Below are 8,512 nucleotides of genomic sequence, written 5' to 3' on the forward strand. Positions count from 1 at the left end.
TAATTAAATTTAAATTTTTATTTTTTTAAATTCAAATTTGTAATTTTTATTTTTTTCGCATTTCTTTCTCTTTTTTTTCTATGATATTTTTAATTTTTTTAATTTTTAAGATTTTTATTTAGATGTTTTTTAAAAAAAATTAATTTGAAAAGAAAAAAATAATTTAAAATTATCTTTTTTATTTGAATTAAAAATTTAAATTTTTATATTTTAAATTTTATTCAAAATTAAAATTTTTATTTATTTATAAATTTAAAATTATAAATTTTATTTTTTTTTATTTTTTTTAAAAAAAATTAGAAAACGTCATTCTGAATGGCGTTTTTAAAAACGTCATTTAAAATGGTGTTTTCTATTTATTTTTTTTTGGACGACATCTACGTGGAAATTGTGGGTGACGTGGCCTTGATAAAACGCCATTCAAAATGGCGTTTTATTCTTTTTGTAATAGTTTGATAAATAAATTATAATTTAAATTATTTAGATAAATAAGTTTTTTTTTTGTATTATTTAGGAAAAAAATTCTTCTTTCTTTTCTTTTCTTTTCTTTTTCTTTTCTTTTCTTTTTTTTTTTTTTTATTTTAAGTAAAGAAGAGTGGCTGGCTAAACAACCAAGTGGCCACGTCCCAATCGTAATGGCTGCTAAGAGCTGTACTTTATTCAATGTAGCTTGGAGGCAGGCTCAAAGGTCATCATTAGCAATTTCAACAATAACACAACAACACTTTACCCAAAAAAAAAAAAAAATAACACAATTACCATGGACTCTGAATCCCTATTCCCGTTGCGTTAATTTTCGGATCTAGTGCGGCTCGGTGGTACTTTCAACATGCCAACAATTAAGAGTAAACAACCGTTTGTAGTGCTTTTTCAGCAAGAACAAATGAGGATATCACTTTTTAAGGAGTCTTTTTTTTAATTAATATAAAAAAAATATTTATTTAAATAGTTTAGTTTTTAATTTATTTATCAATTTGATACAAAATCGATAAAATATCATTTTGAATGGTATTTTATTATCGCCACATCACCCCTATTTTCTGCAAAAAAAAATTAAAAATAAAAAACGCCAGCCATTTCAAATGGTATTTTTAAAAACACCATATTTTTTTACGTTTTCTATTTTTTTCCAAAAAAATTAGTAAAAAATGAAAAAAAAATTAAATTTATAAAAAAATAAAAATTTTAATTTTGATAAAAATAAAAATTATCATTTAAAATTAGTATCTCCATTTAAATTATCTTCTTAAAAAATATTTGAAAAAAAATTGGTGTAAAAAAAATTAAAAATACCATAAAAAAGAATCAAAAAGAAATAGAAATTATAATTCTAAAATTAATTTAAAATTAATTTTTTAAAAAAATATCTCAAAAAAAATCTTAAAAATACCATAAAATAAAAAATACCATAAAATTAATTTTTCAAATTAATTTTTTTAAAAAATATCATAAAGGAAGAAAAAATTGAGAAAAAAATAAAATTATAATTTTAAATGAATTTCAAAAAATAAAAATTTTAATTCTAATTTAAATAAAAAAATAATTTCAAATTATTTTTTTCATTTAAAATTAATTTTTTTAAAAATATCTAAAAAAATCTTAAAAAATTTAAAAAATAAAAAATACCATAAAAAATGAGAAAAAAATGAGAAAAGAATAAAAATTAAAATTTTAAATTTTAAAAATTAAAATTTAATTTTAATTCAAATAAAAACCATCATTTCAAATTAGTTTCCCCGTTTCAAATTAATTTTTAAAAAAAATGTTCAAAAAGATAAAAAATTAAAAAAATAAAAGTGCCATAAAAAAATCAAAAAATTAAAAAATAAGAAAAAAATAAAAATTATAATTTTAAAATTAAAAGAAATAAAATTTTTAATTTTAATTAAAATAAAGACATCATTTTAAATTATTTTTTTCATTTCAAATTAATTTATTTAAAAAATATTCCAAACAAATGAAAAAAATATCTTAAAAAATTTCATAAAAACAAAAAAATGGTAAAAATAGAAAAAAAATAAAAATTATAATTTTAAATTATAAAAAAATTAAAATTTTAATTTGAATTCAAGTAAAATAAAAAAAATGCCATAAGAAAAATGAAAAAATATAAAAAATGTGAAAAAAAATAAAATTATAAATTAAATTTAAAAAACATAAAAATTTTAACTTTAGTTAAAGTAAAAAATATCATTTCAAATTACTTTCCTCATTTTAAATTATTTTTTGAAAAAAATATTGAAAAAAAGAAAAAAATTAGTGTAAAAAAATAAAAAATACCATTAAAAAAGTAATTAAATAAAAAAATAAAAATTCTAATTCTAATTTAAAAATAAAAATATAATTTTAAATTTAAAAAATTAAAAATTCTAATTATAATTCAAATAAAAAATAAAAAAAAATAAAATTTATAATTATTAATTTAAAAAAAATAACTTTAATTCAAATAAAAAATTATCATTTTAAATTACTATTCCCATTTTAAATTAATTTTATTTATTAAAAATTACATAAAAATAAGTAAAAAAAATTAAAAAAATCATAAAAAAAGAAAAAAGAAAAAAATGGAGAAAAATGCCAAAGAGAATGGCATTTTTGAAAATGCCATTCCCTTTGGCATTTTTGAAGCTTAAAATCCAAAAAAAAGTCCCCCCTCTCTCCCTCTTCTCGGTGTTTCTCCGATATTTTTTCCTCTCTGATGGCACGGCGGTGAGCTCCCGACGGTGGTGAGCTCCCTCCTCTCTCTTTCCTCTTCCTCTCTCTCTCCCTCTTCCTCTCTCTCTCTCCCTCTTTTTCCTTGGCCGTCGGCGATAGAGGGCCGACGGCTCGCCGGGGCCGGCGTGCCCCGACGGTGGCCCCCACGTGGGCCCCGGCCCTCCCCTTCCCTTGGCCGACCCCCTCCTCTCCCTCTTCCTCTCTCTCTCCCTCCTTTTCTTTGGCCGTCGAGACAGAGGGTCGGCGCGCCCCGACGGTGGCCTCCCACGATGGGCCCCGGCCCTCCCCTTCCCTTGGCCGGCCCCCTCCTGTCCCTCTTCCTCTCTCTCTCTCCCTCTTTTTCCTTGGCCGCCGGCGACAGAGGACCGGCAGCTGGCTGGCGCACCCTGGCGGTGGCCCCCCGCGACGGGCCCCAACCCTTCCCTTCCCTTGGCTAGCCCCCTCCTCTCCCTCTTCCTCTCTCTCTCTCCCTCTTTTTCTTGGCCGCCGGTGATAGAGGGTCGGCGGCAGGCCGGCACACCCCGACGGCGGCCCCCCAGTGGGGCCCCGCCCTCCCCTTCCCTTGGCCGGCCCCCTCCTCTCCCTCTTCCTCTCTCTCTCTCCCTCTTTTTCCTTGGCCACCGGCGACAGACGACCGACGGCGGGCCCACGCTCCCCTGTGGTGGCCCCGGCGACAGCCTCTGGCAGCGGGCCTCGGCCCTCTCCTTCCCTTGGCCGGCCCCCTCTTCTCCCCCTCTTCCTCTCCCTCTTCCTCTCTCTCTCTCTCCCTCTTTTTTCTTGGCCGCCGGTGATAGAGGGCCGACGATGGGCCCGCGCACTCCGACAGTGGCTCCCCCGGTGGGCCCCGACGGCGGCCCCCCGGCTCCTCATGTTGCAATTAAGATTGCTGAAGATCAAGTTAAAGCTAACCAGCACCGAGTAACAGCATTCAACCTTCAAAGAGGTATATATGAAGTGCTTACGAAGAGAGCAAGCGTAGGGTTATGAGATGGAGAAAATTCTCATACTGTTACTTTCTTGTGAAAAGTGAAGCATTACAAATATCCATGTTCACACGTTTTAGCTGTGTCAAGAAATTGCTGTGCATTTTAGTGACTTTGTGGATGATGTATATATAATTACAGCATATATGAATGCTTGGAGCGGTGACTTTAATCCATTACCACATGAAGATTATTGGATGCATACACGTATGTTCAAATGTATTCCTGATCATCATCGTTTGAGACCCAAGCAGAAAGGTAGACCAAAGTCAACAAGACTACGAAATGAGATGGATGATAGGTAAATAAGAAGTAAGAACCACTGTGGTATTTGTAAGGAACAGGATCATGACCGCCGCCGCTGTCCTAGGATACTTCAACACACTTCAATTTCAAGCAGTGAAAGAAATTAAAAGCTCTGAAGATATATTTTCATCATTGTTTTATGTATTTCTGTGAGATTGTATTTGAATATATGTGTTTAATATCCTGAGATGAACTGAATTTTATGTTTAAGTTGTATTGTGTAACAATATTATTTTTAAAATATATTTCTCATAAAATGAATAGCTATCATATCATATTTTTATTTTTTAATACACTTGTGATAATATCATTATTTTAGATTCATTAACGTATTATGGCTTACGATCTGCGTATCCCGATCCTCGAGACAGCAGTATTCTTACATTACAGGAGCACCATCGATCACAGACTATTTTAGATGGCGGCATGAGCATTCCAATCCTATTTACTATTTAAATTTTTTTTTTAAAAGTCATATACGTTATCTAATTATTATATTTTATTACAGAGCCCAGACACCTTCGTCTACGACGATCCGATGCTGACTTCTGGAGGATAGAGGACATCCCACATAGAGTGCTGGATTTTTTACGATATCTTGAATTTTATGGAGTATATCGGATTGGTTGTATACAGATGGATGTTGGTCTTATTACTGCTTTGCTTGAGAGATGGCATCCAGAGGCACACACATTTCATCTTCTATTTGGTGAGGCGATCATCACTTTACAGGATGTCAGCATCTTACTGGACTATCAATTGATGGCGATCCAGTTACAGAGTTGATCCCACGCTTACCATTCCGGAGTGGCAGGCTTTGTGCTTGCGATTGTTAGGATTTGAGCCCGACGCACACTTTTTCGATCATTCATGACTCAGGATTGAGTGTTTGGATGATCGTTATCGACATTTTCGTATTACGGATGATGCACCAGAGGAGATGGTGCAGCAGTATGTTAGGGGTCAGGTGCTGCAGTTGTTTGGTGGTTCCTATTATCCGATACTTCATCGAATAAGATGAAGTTGATATTTTTGCCATTATTAGAGGATTTAGACTTCGCTCATAGACTCAGTTGGGCAGTGCAGTACTAGCTTGCCTGTACAGAGCTATATGTCGGGGTTCTTTATGCTGATCAGAGCGAGATTGGTGGTTATTTTATTATTACAGGTATATAAATTAAAAAATTATTTTTAATATTCAATTATATTCAAAATTGGGTATATCATATATGATTTTTTTAAAATTTACAGATTTGGGTATGGAGCGTATGCCGACTATCAGTCTATTACGACGACAATTGCTCGAGATGCCATCAAGCAGCATGATCCTGATGTTCCATTCAGACTGGATGGACCATTGAGATATATATAAAAATATTATTTTTTTTATTTAAACTTACTATTTTAAATTCGATAAAATTTATTTAACATGAGTAGATTGTGAAACAGATGAACGTTACATTCAACGTTCATCACGTATCGACGAGAATGGCACGGGTTTATAGGTGCCAGTTGGATACATTAGTTGATACATATAGATGGATAAATTTTAAATTTTTTACAAATATCATTTTACAGTATTCATAATTTATTAAAATTTTAGCTTACTAATTTTTTTTATTTTAACTCTATCAATTTTTATGGGAGCATATATAGATGAGATTTAGCTATATTGCCGCAGATGTGTACAGTTGGACATGACATATGGACTGCTAGGGTGCCACTTATTTATTTTGATGTGGTAAGTGGCATCTTTTTGATCGTGTTCTGCGGCAGTTTGGTCAGATTCAGGTATCCCAGAGCAGTTTGATATCAGTCAGGGACTTCATCGTATTGATCGACGAGGGAGAGCTCGTATTGACTGACGTATCAGACATGCAGAGTACATCATTATTTGGATGCACGTCGAGATCACATTGTTCATGGTGATCCCATTTTGAGAGGCCGTTCATATATCGATGACTACATGGCTTGATTTTTTAGCATTACAATGCGAGTCATTGACAGCCTCGGTATGCAGTTCTCGGATACGAGAACGAGAGTTCTGCTATGCACCTTTTGGTAAGACTATGAAAATTAGTTTATGTTGTTTGTGTATATTTTTATTTTATATTTTACAGTATATTGATTATTTTATTTTTATTTTGTAGACTGATTCTATGTCGGGTCTTGTGTTGGATGCTCGTCGTGCTTTATCTACGACTGATGAGGACGAACGGATTCGGATACTGCGTGAGATAGAGAGAATAAGTTTCAAAACATTGATGGCGATTGGTGTTGATCCATATAGCTGTGCGCTTTGGTATGGAGCAGTCGATGCACAGATATGAAATATACACCGTCATCATATGTTCCACATATGCCATCACTGCATATTCCACAGATGTCGTCACTAGATGCTGCACAGATGCCACCACCTTTTGATTCACAGATGGCAGCGCCTTCTTCTTCCTACATCCCCCAGATGATATCATTGGATACCAGTTGGCCACATGAGTATGATACTTTTTTTTCAGGCCATCCGTGTATCCAGATGAGAGGGTTAAGCGGGTCGCTCAGTCCATAGATGATCCGACAGCATCCGTTATTCCTGAGCAGTATGACCAGCAGACCTCCTCCACTGATATATAGGAGGAGCCATCACAGCAGGAGCAGGAGCAGCCGTTGAGGACCTTCCTGAAAAGGTCCAAGCGATCACGGGCACCACGACGTCCTTGTGGGACTTATTAGTCTTTTTTAGATTTGTACTTAGTATTTTTGAAACTTTTATTGTACCAATTTTTATATGCTTGATATTTTTATTCTATTTAATATTATAAATTATTGATTTTATTTTATATTATTTGATTTCAAATGATTGGATATTATGCTTTGTGGATATGGATACACATACTCTAATGTGTCTCAAATATTAGGAAGAAAAAGTTATGCTAAAAGGACTATAAAAATTATAATGTAAATAATAATAATATATCGGATAATTTACTTATGAGATTAATCGGACCACACTGGTACATCTCGATCTAGTACGGGCACAAACAGCTACGTATGGTGCAGTATGGAAAAAAATTTTGAATTAAAATTTTTATTTTTTTTAAATTTAAAATTTAATTTTTATTTTTTTCTCATTTTTTTGATATTTTTTTATGATATTTTTTATTTTTTTAACCCCCATAATTTTTTTGGGATATTTTTTTAAAAAAATTAATTTTAAATGAAAAAAATAATTTGAATTTATGTTTTTTATTTGATTAACATTTGAATTTATATTTTTTTCTCATTTTTTACTTTTTTGTTTGGAATATTTTTTAAAAAAAATAATTTGAAATGGAAAAGTAATTTGAAATGGTATTTTTTATTTTATTAAAATTAAAAATTTATTTTTTTATTAAAAATTATAATTTTTATTTTTTTTCTCATTTTTTAAATATTTTGCTCTTTTATGGCACTTTTTTTTTTTTTATTTTTTTTGACATATTTTTTTTAAAAATTAATTTGAAATGGGGAAGGTAATTCGAAATGATGGTTTTTATTTAAATTAAATTAAAATTTTTATTTTTTTAAATTCAAAATTATAATTTTTATTTGGCTCTCATTTTTTCTCATTTTTTATGGTATTTTTTATTTTTTTAATTTTTTAAGATTTTTTTGAGATATTTTTTTAAAAAAATTAATTTTAAATGAACAAAATAATTTAAAATTATCTTTTTTATTTGAATTAAAATTAAAATTTTTATTCTTTAAAATTTAGTTAAAATTATAATTTTTATTTTTTTCTATTTTTTTCTTCTTTTATGATATTTTTTTAAAAAAATTATTTTGAAAAGGAGATTGTAATTTGAAATGATGATTTTTATTTGAATTAAAATTAAAATTTTTATTTTTTTAAATTTTAGAATTATAATTTTTATTTTTTTCATTTTTTTATGGTATTTTTAATTTTTTTTTTCATCAATTTTTTTCAGATATTTTTTAAAAAGATAATTTGAAATGAAGATACTAATTTTAAATGATAATTTTTATTTTTATCAAAATTATAATTTTTATTTTTTTATAAATTTAAATTTTTTATATTTTTTTCTATTTTTTACCATTTTTTTTGGGGGGAAAAATAAAAAATACCAAATAATATGATATTTTTAAAAATGCCATTCCAAATGCATTTTTAAAAATGCCATATTATTTGATATTTTTTATTTTTAATTTTTTTTTTGGACGTGGTCTACGTGGAAAATAGGGGTGATGTGGTGATGATAAAATACCATTCAAAATGATGTTTTATCGATTTAATAAGTTAAAAACTAAATTATTTAGATAAATAATTTTTTTTATATTAATTAGAAAAAAAGACTCCTTTTAAGTGCTTAACTTAGTTATCTCAGTTGTTGAAGGATGTAAAATCCTGTGACAATTCAAAAACATCCACTATTGCCTGTCCATGTACCCACACTCACTCAGCCAACCTGGACCATCAAATGGTCTCTAGATGTTCAAGTTGCATCTTTCAC

The sequence above is a fragment of the Elaeis guineensis genome, chromosome 11 (genome assembly GCF_000442705.2).
Source record: "Elaeis guineensis isolate ETL-2024a chromosome 11, EG11, whole genome shotgun sequence".
Taxonomy (NCBI): Eukaryota; Viridiplantae; Streptophyta; class Magnoliopsida; order Arecales; family Arecaceae; genus Elaeis; species Elaeis guineensis.